The sequence below is a fragment of the Rhinopithecus bieti genome, unplaced genomic scaffold (assembly GCF_001698545.2).
Source record: "Rhinopithecus bieti isolate Rb0 unplaced genomic scaffold, ASM169854v2 scaffold_40368, whole genome shotgun sequence".
NCBI classification, from domain to species: domain Eukaryota; kingdom Metazoa; phylum Chordata; class Mammalia; order Primates; family Cercopithecidae; genus Rhinopithecus; species Rhinopithecus bieti.
In genome coordinates, this window is record NW_016817546.1 from 2990347 (window position 1) to 3001804 (window position 11458).

The following is an 11458-nucleotide window of genomic DNA, read 5'->3' on the forward strand; positions in this document are numbered from 1 at the left end:
GGTGGCTCAAGCCTGTAATCCCAGCACTTTGGGAGGCCGAGACGGGCGGATCACAAGGTCAGGAGATCGAGACCATCCTGGCTAACACGGTGAAACCCCGTCTCTACTAAAAAATACAAAAAACTAGCCGGGCGAGGTGGCGAGCGCCTGTAGTCCCAGCTACCTGGGAGGCTGAGGCAGGAGAATGGCGTGAACCCGGGAGACGAAGCTTGCAGTGAGCCAGGATCCGGCCACTGCACTCCAGCCCGGGCGACAGAGTGAGACTCCGTCTCAAAAAAAAAAAAAAAAGTAAAAACATACAAGCTGGTGGGACAAAATTTGGCTTATGTTATGTCAAATTCATATCTTTCTGGAAACACCTCCCTGGCAGCCATCAGCCACGCTGCTGCTCATCTCCAGGAGATGAATGTTTTATACCATGTGGAGGGAAGACAAAACCAGTCCCCTGTTTTTTCCAGAAGTCAGGGAGTTTTGCCAAGCAGATAATACAGGCCAGTCATTGAAAGCCGTTTCCTCCGACTGTGCTGCCCAAGTCCTTCACGCTGGAAATCAGAGGCCAGTGGCAGGGCAGAGGACAGCCACCTAAATCACCTAAGCATTGAGGCAGCAGAAGTCCTTGCTTACCCATTAGGATATGGAGAGCCAAAAAATGCAGAGGGCTCAGCGCATGTCTGTGTTGCCTTGCGCAGAGGGCCCTGCTCACATCACCCCAGGGCATTGGTGCCATGACCGCCGGTCACTGGGCTGTTTGAGCAGCATCAGTGTCCCAGATCACCGAGGGAGTTTAAGTCCTTTAACCCAGTGACACACTACTTAGTCTGAGTTACTTTTCAATGCTAAGTATGCTCTCTTTTTCCTTTCAATATGCTGGGGAGATTGTTTTGCATGTGTGCCCCAGCTCTGTGGCAAATAGAAAGCTTGGTCACTTTGAGATTCCAGTTGTACTGAATGGCTAATGAAACATGGCCTGGTGTACTATTCAGCTGTGTTTGAAAAGAGGGCTCAGTGGCCAGACCCTATCATTGTGGCCAGGACGGCCTGGCAGAGAGCCTGTATCTGTCATGATAAGGAGTTGGGAGCCCCCCCCAGTCTTCCGTCAGCCTCTTCTCCCATGATCTGTGTCAAATCAACATTGTTGGAAGGAGAGCGGAAGCCATACAAAGTTATAAGAAGCATTATTATTTTCTTTAAACCTTGTAAAGGAAAAGAACAGGCCGGGTACAGTGGCTCACTCCTATAATCCCAGCACTTTGGGAGGCAGAGGCGGGCAGATCACCTGAGGTCGGGAGTTTGAGACCAGCCTGGGCAATATGGTGAAACCCCATCTCTACTAAAAATACAATAAAAATTAGCCAGGCCTGGTGGTACATGACCACCAGCCTCCCAAGTAATTTCAGCTACTTGGGAGGCTGAGGCAGGAGAATCGCTTGAACCAGGGAGGCAGAGGTTGTAGTGAGCCAAGATCACGCCACTGCACTCCAGCCTGGACAACCGAGTGAGACTCTGTCTCAAAAAAATAAAAAAGAAAAGAAAAAAAAGAAAAAGAACAAATGCTGGCTTCAACTGGGATGCATAGTGAGATCAACCTCTGATGAAATACATTCTAGAAAGCCGTTGTTTTAAGGCCCACACAGCATTTGAAGGACCATATATCCAGAACACGCCCAGCTATTTGAATCCCACATTTCAGAGTATATTTGACCAGATAAAATTATGGATGGGAATAGGCCGGGCGCGGTGGCTCAAGCCTGTAATCTCAGCACTTTGGGAGGCCGAGACGGGCGGATCACGAGGTCAGGAGATCGAGACCATCCTGGCTAACACGGTGAAACCCCGTCTCTACTAAAAAATACAAAAAACTAGCCAGGCGAGGTGGCGGGCGCCTGTAGTCCCAGCTACTCGGGAGGCTGAGGCAGGTGAATGGCGTAAACCCGGGAGGTGGAGCTTGCAGTGAGCTGAGATCCGGCCACTGCACTCCAGCCTGGGCGACAGAGCGAGACTCCGTCTCAAAAAAAAAAAAATTATGGATGGGAATGAAGCTTTTGTATCATCCATTTTCATGTATAATCAATAAATGTTTTAATTCTCTTGGAAAAAAATGTATATTTGAAAATGGTAACACCTCCGCTCCCATCTACTCACTCTCCCCTCAGCAGATGAGGTCCTCAGAAGTGCAGGGTTACCTTTTGGTCAGATGGAGGCAGGGAATCAAAACCCTGGGTGAACCGAGTCGGGGAGTTTGGGATAACTGGGGGAGTTGAAAGGCTCCGAGGTGCCCTGAGCTGTGCTAATGATTCCTGCTTGGATCTCCCAGCCAGGTGCCCAGGGGAGGTCCAGTTGGGAAGGTCTGTGTTGGCAGGTGGAGGTGGGGTCAGGGTGCCTGGCAGGAGCAGGCTGTGCCTTTGGCGTTTTCGCTGTTCTGGCTGGAGGTTTGCTGTGTTAGGAGCAGTGAAAGGGAAAGAGAACCTCACTATCATCCTGCACCCATGTCCTGTGATCAAATCGGCCATCTGGGGGTGTGTGACAGTTGCTTATTAGGACTCTGCAAATGTGTCTGCAGGCCATGTTTCTGTGGAATGAGGGAGCGCAGCTGTGACCATCTCACACAGACATGCAAGTGATTTTTAAAATGTCCTATACTTTGGTACTTCCATGAAACTGCTTCCAAATAAATCAAACCTTTTCTAATCAGAAATCTTGAGCGATAACCAGATGTTGGCTGTCCAGCATTTTAAGGAGAGGATCTGAGGTAGATCTTTCATTCCATTTCTGACAGGTTTTTTTGCTTTTCAAGATGAGCAAACATCCTTGTCCTGAAAAGAAAGGGGTGATCTCCGCTTTAAGGAGACCATGGAGGCCAGGTGTGGTGGTGGGTAATCCCAGCACTTTGGGAGGCCAAGGTGGGCTGATCACTTGAGTTCAGGAGTTCGAGACCAGCCTGGGCAACACAGTGAGACTCCGTGTCTACAAATAAAATACTAAAATTAGCCAGGCATGGTAACATGCACCTGTAGCTCCAGCTACCTGGGAGGCTGAGGTGGGAGGATCCCTTGAGCCTGGGAGGTCCAGGCTGCAGTGAGCCAAGATTACACCCCTGCACTCCAGCCTGGGCAGCAGAGTCTCAAACAAACAAACAAACAGAAAGACCATGGGGAAGTCAGGCATGGCGGCTTATTCCTGTAATCCTGGCACTTTGGGAGGACAAGGCAGGAGGATTGCTTGAGTTCAGGAGTTTGAGGTCAGCCTGGGCAACATAACAAGACCCCCATCTCTGCAAAATATTTACAAATTAGCTGGACACAGTGGCACATACCTGTAGTCCACGTTACTTGGGAGGCAGACGAAGGAGGATTGCCCTAGCCCAGGAGTTCAAGGTTGCAGTGAGCCGTGATTGCACCACTACACTCCAGCCTGGGCAACAGAGCAAGGTCCTGTCTTAAACAAAAACAGAAGGACACTTTTGATGACTTAGGGATCAGCCTGTCAGCTGGACCCCCACAGTGGACCTCAGCTCAGAGGGGTTTGCAGGCTGTATCCCATGCGTGATATTATTGCCGCCCGAAACGCAGGTGCGTATTTCTCTCTGTTTTCACCAATAAGAGCAGATGAGGTAGGGATTTCCAGTAGGTTAATGTATCTACCAAGCAAAAAAGCCTAGTGAGGAAAAGCCCAGGTTAGAAGGTACAACTGCCAGCAGGAGGCAGGACACAGAGTGAGCCCTTGGACAGTGCTCCGTTTTCTCTTTTGTAAAATGAGGACATCTGTCCTGACTACCATGCCAAGTTGTGGAAAGATTGAAAACACATGAAATAGATGTCAATTTATTAGGGAAAGATAATCTTGCTATATAAATGCAAAGTGGTACTGGTACCAAAATGATGTTCAGAATGAAATGTGGTGGTGGTTCATTCAACACTGAGGAGGAAATTCTTAGCTCGGTCAGGAATGGTGGGACCTGTGAGGTGGGATTTGAAAATGGCCCTCGAGGCTGGGTGCGGTGGCTCAAGCCTGTAATCCCAGCACTTTGGGAGGCCGAGGTGGGCGGATCACGAGGTCAGGAGATAAGACCGTCCTGGCTAATGCGGTGAAACCCTATCTCTACTAAAAATACAAAGTTAGCTGGGCATGGTGGCAGGCGTCTGTAGTCCTAGCTACTCCGGAGGCTGAGGCAAGAGAATGGCCTGAACCCGGGAAGCAGAGCTTGCCGTGAGCCTAGATCATGCCACTGCACTCTAGCCTGGGTGACAGAGAGAGACTCAGTCTCAAAAAAAAAAATAAAAGAAAATGGCCCTCGAACAATTCCCGCAGCTTTTGCCTGGGGCCGGGCCCGGCGCTGTTTGCAGTATGGCTGGCTGTGTTATGGACTTGTGTGGAATGTGCCTTGCCAGGCACCATGGTGCCCAGGAGGGAACAAGTAGAATCCCCAGCCCCGGGGTGTGTCCACTTTGCCCCTGGCTCCAACTGATGGAACGCATGCATGCACACACACACAGGCACATCCGTGTGTGGGAGGCAGCATGGGAGAACCTTGGACTTAAGAGTCCAGGGTCCTGCATCCAGACTCAGATTCCACCTTCCTGTCTGTGCCCTTGATCAAGTCCCTTCTGCATTCTTAGTCCAGTTTCTGCCTCCATGAAATGGCAGGCCCACTTTCTGGGTTGAGTCTTTGGACCCCACAGTCCTTAGCTCTAATTACCTGTTTTCTGCCTTTGCTTTGCCCTGTGGGAGTAAATTCCTGTCTGTATGTCCTGCTGGAAAACGCCACCCTCGGGTTGCTGTGGTCCCAGTGTCTTTAGGGCCCTCCACATTGAACTGGCATCAGGGAGAGAATTGGTGGCTGGGGAGGACGTGGGGTTCATCCCTGAGAATGGTATGTGAAACTGGAGCCTGACTGGACCACCCTGGGCATCCTCCTGCCGTCATCAGATTTCTGTCTTATTTGCATAATCCATCCACATTTCTTGCATTTTAAGGACTTAAGATCATGTAACAGTGTCGTTCTGTGCTGTATTCACTTCGTATTGATTATTTTAATTCCTTTTTTCCTTAATACCCATAAATCTTCTGTCTCTGTGGACGGCAGCCACTTTGAGCATATTTAGAAGGCAATTTGATCCCAGGCAGCTTGTCTGACTTCATTGCTGCCTCCTTCGTGAATTTGTTTACATCCCATGTGCAGCAGATGATTAAGTTAGGTTTGTTTGGGGGTATGGGGGCAAAGGAGCTTGACTGTCTCTGCGAGCATATATTGCTTTAGTTTTTTGACCCTACGACAAAATAGTTTGATGGAGATTTACGTTATTTCTGGGCCATTTTTGCTATTACAGAGGTTGATATACACTCCTTGGCAAGACCTCTCTTATCTAGAAAACCCCATCATCAGCGTGGTTTGTGTAATAGCTGAGAAACACAATTCAGCTTTATTAGAAAAAAATGTAAATGATGTATCGGCCAAGTGCGGTGGCTCACGCCTATAATCCCAGTGTATCCAGAGTTCGTTCCTTCCAGTGGGTTTGTGGTCTCGCTGACTTCAAGAATGAAGCTGCGGACCTTCACGGTGAGTGTTATAGCACTTAAAGGTGGTGCAGACCTAGCAAGATTTATTGTGGAGAGCAAAAAGAACAAAGCTTCCGCAGCGTGGAGGGGGACCCAAGCGGGTTGCTGCTGTTGGCTGGGGTGGCCATCTTTTATTCCCGTATTTCTCCCCGCCCATGTCCTGCTGATTGGTCCATTTCACAGAGTGCCAGTTGGTCCATTTTACAGAGTGCTGATTAGTGCACTTACAATCCACAGAGTGCTGATTGGTGCGTTTTTACAGAGTGCTGATTGGTGCATTTACAATCCTCCAGCTAGCCACAGAGCACTGATTGGTGCATTTTTACAGAGTGCTGATTGGTACATTTGCAATCTTCTAGCTAACCATAGAGTGCTGATTGGTGCATTTTTACAGAGTGGTGATTGGTACATTTACAATCCTCTTGTAAGACAGAAAAGTTCTCCAAGTCCCCACCCGACCCAGGAAGTCCATCTGGCTTCATCTCTCACCAACGTTTTAGGAGGCTGAGGTGGGTGCATCATCTGAGGTCAGGAGTTCGAGACCAGCCTGACCAACACGATGAAACCCCATCTCTACGAAAAATACAAAAATTAGCCGGGTGTGCTGGCAGGTGCCTGTAATCCCAACTACTTGGGAGGCTGAAGCAGGAGAATTGCTTGAACCTGGGAGGCGGGGGTTGCAGTGAGCCAAGATCACACCACTGCAGTCCAGCCTGAGCAAAAAGCTCGAGATGCCATCTCTAAATAAATATATAAAAATAATATATCAACAGCCTGGGCAACATGGCAAAATCGCATCTCTACAAAAAATAATAATAATAATTAACTGGACATGGTGGTGTGCTCCTGTAGTCCCAGCTACTCGGGAGGCTAAGGCAGGAGGAACGCTTGAGCCCTGGAGGTGGAGGATGCAGTAAGCCAGGATTGTGCCAGCCTGGCTCCAGCCTCCAAGATGCACTCCAGCCTGGGTGACAGAGACCCCATCTCAAAAAATAAATGAATAACATATCAAGGAAGGCATATAACCATAAAAATATTTTTAAATGCCAAAATGTTTTCATAAAGCTGTAAGAGTGCATCACTTGATTATTTTTAAAGGATTCTGGGGTTGCCTTGGCATACCATAGCCAGAAAAGTCGCCCGTGCTTATGACTTCAGTCTGTTCTGAGGAAGTGGTTCTGATGTCATAGAACTGCCCGGACTTGGCTGAGAGCATGATAGAGCAAAAGAAGGATTGTTTGACCCATATGTTTGTTGTGCGTAGTGACAGGAAAAGGCAATTTACTGTCTGCAGAAATGGGCTGCTGTTGCAATTGGAGATTGTGGGAAGTTGTCTGGTAAGGAGAAGAGGGACCAAAGCCTGGTGAATCAGGTCTGGGAAAGTGCTGTGACAATGAAACAAACCCTGGAGAAGAGTGGTCTTGGCAATCGAGATAGAAGGCACAGAGGGATTCAAAGGTAAAACAGCTGTTTGTCTTGAAGTGAGTATCCATCAGAGGGCTGTTTCACCCCTTCAGGTCAGCATAATCACTTACAAACAAAGTTTCAGAATTAGAGACTACTGTTTATACGGGAGGACAGGCTCTGACTTCCATTTGAGATGAAGTGATTCTGTGGGAACCGTCATGAGTGCCATGCTGGTGGGTTCATCGGTTATAAACAGGTGAATTTCACGTTGCCTTGTATCACCTCTTGTGGTGGAATTGTCAGTTAGTAAAGAGTTCCTTTTGAGATTGCAATTGACAGAAATTTCTTATGTTTCCCTCATGGCGAGATAAATATAAACATGAAAATAATTCCGCCTGGTTGGTGTTGAATGTGTTAACATGATTGTGATCATTACTACACAGCGTCTGCATGTATCAAATCAGCACACTGTACACCTGGAACGTGTGCGATCTCTGTTTGTCAGTTAAATGTTTTAAATTTTTTAAACAAGATTTGAAACCAAAAAATAAAGAATTTAGAATGGTACATTCCTGGCTGAATAAACAACTGATTCTACTCAACGAGTACAAATGCATCATCTCCTACCTGGTAAGAAGTTTCTCATTGTAGGAGAAAGGCTCTAACTCATGCTTAGAGTTTCTGAGTGATGTCAGTGAAGACGTTTTATCACATTCACAGTTAACCCAAGGCAGAAGGTTCTCAAAGAGCCCAGTTAATAAGAGTGAAGGGATTAAACTACAAAATAAGATTTAACAACTGGGCACGGTGGCTCACGCCTGTAATCCCAGCACTTTGGGAGGCTGAGGCAGGCGGATCACGAGATCAGGAGATCGAGACCATCCTGGCTAACACGGTGAAACCCCGTCTCTACTAAAAATACAAAAAATTAGCCGGGCATGGTGGCGGGCGCCTGTAGTCCCAGCTACCTGGGAGGCTGAAGCAGGAGAATGGCATGAACCAGGAGGTGGAGCTTGCAGTGAGCCGAGATCATGCCACTGCAGTCCAGCCTGAGCAACAGAGTGAGACTCCGTCTCAAAAAAAAAAAAAAAAAAAAAGGAAGATTTAACAGGGAGAAATGTGCTAGCTACGAAAGGGGGAAAATGGGGCATATGGTCATCTTTCGTTGACTTGGTTTAATATTAGCAATTTTGTGGGTTGGAGATGGGTGAAAATGGTTGATTTATTCACAAAGTAATTTAATTTGGGTGCCTGTAATGTGCCAGACACTTTAGGAATGTGAACATTCAGCAGAGAATAAAACAGACAACCTAATCCCGCCATGAAGCTTAATGATCTAGTTGAGGGACACAGAATCGGCAATAAATGCAATATATAAATTATATATTAGGACCGGGCATGGTGGCTCACGCCTGTAATCCCAGCACTTGGGGAGGCCGAGGCAGGCGGAACACCTGAGGTCAGGAGTTCAAGACCAGCCTGGCCAACATGGTGAAACCTCATATCTACCAATAATACAAAAATTAGCTGGGTGCAATGGCACACACCTGTAATCCCAGCTACTCAGAAAGCTGGGGCAGGAGAATCACTTGAACCCAGGAGGCGGAGGTTGCAGTGAGTCGAGCTTGTGCCATTGCACTCCAGCCTGAGCGACAAGAGTGCAACTTCCATCTCAAAAAAAAAAAAAAAAAAACTTTTTAAATAATTAGCCAGGCACAGTGGCACGCACCTGTAATTCCAGCTATTTAGGAGGCCGAGGAAGGGATGTCCCTTGAGTCCAAGAGTTCAGGGCAACAGTGAGCTGTGATCAAGCCACCACACTCCAGCCTGGGCAGCAAAGTAAGACCCTGTCTCTAAAAAAATAAAATAAAAATATTCAGATGATATCATTTGTTGAAATATGTTTTAATGAATATTGGTTTTATTATATCAGATAAACTATAAATAATTTATTCAAAGGTAGTTGAAAAATAAAATATTGGGACAGGCACGATGACTCACACCTGTGATCCCAGCATTTTGGGAGGCTAAGGCAGGAGGATTGCTTGATCCCAAGAGTTGGCGATCAGCCTGGGCAATATAGCGAGACTCTGTCTCTACAAAAAAATACAAAAATTAGCCAGGTGTGGTGGCGTGTGCCTATGGTCCCAACTACTTGGGAGGCTGAGGGAGGAGAATCACTTGAGCCCAGGAGTTTGAGGCTGCAGTGAGCTGTGTTTGTGCCACTGCACTACAGCTTGGGCAAGATTCTGTCTCTTAAAATAAAATAAAATGTTCTTAAGAAAACATGTGGCCGGGCGTGGTGGCTCACGCCTATAATCCCAGCACTTTGGGAGGCCAAGGCGGGCAGATCACGAGGTCAGGAGATCGAGATCATCCTGGCTAACAAACATGGTGGAACCCCGTCTCTACTAAAAATACAAAAAAATTAGCCACTCATGGTGGCAGGCACCTGTAGTCACAGCTACTCAGGAGGCTGAAGCAGGAGAATGGCGTGAACCCAGGAGGCAAAGCTTGCAGTGAACCGAGATGGCGCCACTGCACTCCAGCCCAGGTGACAGAGCAAGACTCCATCTCAAAAAAAAAAAAAGAGTAGGAATCATTATTTGGGGCATGTATCCACAGACTTTTAGTCTGCTCATCAACCTTGTCTGTCTCCAGTATCAGTGTTCTGATTATGTGCTGCTGTGTAACCATTTCCAAACTTGGTGGCTTCCAACAACAATTCCATACTGTCTCACAGTTCTGTGGATTGACTGGGACTTGACTGTGATGGGGCGGTGCTCCCAGGGGATGGGGTGGTGCTCCCAGGGGATGGGGTGGTGCTCCCAGGGGATGGGGTGGTGCTCCCAGGGGATGGGGTGGTGCTCCCAGGAGTTGCAGTCAGAGGGTAGCTGGATCTCATCCCCTGCAGGCTTGCTGGTCTGCACGTCAGCAGTGGCTTCTGCATTCATGTCTCATGCACCTCAGCAGAGTTGGCTGGCATCACTCTCTCTCCAGGCAACCTCTCCCCTCAGGCTTCCTTGCCAACAGCAGTCTCTGGGTAGCTGGACTTAATACATATTAGCTAGTGTCCCCCAGATAGTGTATTTTAGAGACGTGGGCCAAGCTGCAAGGCTTCTCATGAGCTGGTCTTGAAGTCAGCACCATCAAATCCATGCATTCTGTTGGACAAAAGCAAGTCTGAGAGTTGCTTTTATGAACCCGAGAGGTTCAGGATCAAGGAGAGGGCTCTTTATGAGGGCATGAGTACCCGCAGGCATGGTTCCTTGGGAGGCCTTTGATCTAACTTCCACAGTGTGTCACGCTGTTTTGTGAAGAGTGTATTTCCAGTGTCTTTTTCTTTAATACCATTGCCTACTATCTTTATGAAAGTTGCATTTATATTTATCAAGTTTTATTTTACTTTGAGACAGGGTCTCATACTATCATCCAGGCTAGAGTGTAGTGATACAGTCACGGCTCACTGCAGCCTTGACCTCCCGGGCTTAAGGAATCCTCCCACCTCAGTCTCCCAGGTGACTGGGACCACAGGCGGATACCACCACTGCCAGCTAATCTTTTTAGTTTTTTTTGTGGAGATAGAGTCTCAGCATGTTGTGCCTAGGCCGGTCTCAAACTCCTGGGCTCAAGCAGTCCCTCCGCCTCAGCCTCCAAAACTACTGGGATTGCAGGAGTGAGCCACAGCACCCAGCCGAAATTTTTGACACATTTAATTGATTCTTCTTTGTGTATCATATTTTTAATTTAGAAAATACTCTCTCAATTCTAAATTTCTTCATATTAGAACATAAAATATCTTGGCCCAAGTATTTTGACAGGTATTGTCTTTTAACTTTATTCACAACAGTTTTCTTTGACATATTTTCTTTTTTTTTTTTTGAGATGGAGTCTCGCTCTGTTGCCCGGGCTGGAGTGCAGTGGCCGAATCTCAGCTCACTGCAAGCTCTGCCTCCCGGGTTTACGCCATTCTCCTGCCTCAGCCTCCCGAGTAGCTGGGACTACAGGCGCCAGCCACCTCGCCCGGCTAGCTTTTGTATTTTTTAGTAGAGACGGGGTTTCACCGTGTTAGCCAGGATGGTCTCAAACTCCTGACCTCGTGATCCACCCGTCTCGGCCTCCCAAAGTGCTGGGATTACAGGCTTGAGCCACCGCACCCGACCTTGACATATTTTTCTAAATCATCTTTATTTATGATCTTTTGAATGTTTTATCAAATTTAGATGCTACAAAACTGTAGACCTTTTCAATTCCATTTCATTCTAAAAGAGAATATAAATTTACCCAATTAAACATGACAGCTCCACCAAGATTCCTACCCAAAATAAAGATACTCCAAAATGCCATTATGGAATTTCAAAATTATATCTCATAAACCGTTTGAACTCTTATTTATTTTGTATGGTTTTTTCCCCAAAAAAAAGATCAGCCTCAGAGTATTTTTCATTACAAGCCTTATTTTCAGTGATTGTAATTTTTTTTTTTTTTTTTTTTT

At 47.1% G+C, this 11458-nt stretch overlaps 1 protein-coding gene across 1 annotated transcript in view; it reads left to right on the forward strand.

The window, feature by feature from the left end:
• The window catches only part of DNAJC11 (DnaJ heat shock protein family (Hsp40) member C11), an 81359-nt gene that overhangs the window by 43397 nt on the left and 26504 nt on the right, over positions 1-11458 (forward strand). The gene's annotated exons all lie outside the window — the stretch shown is intronic.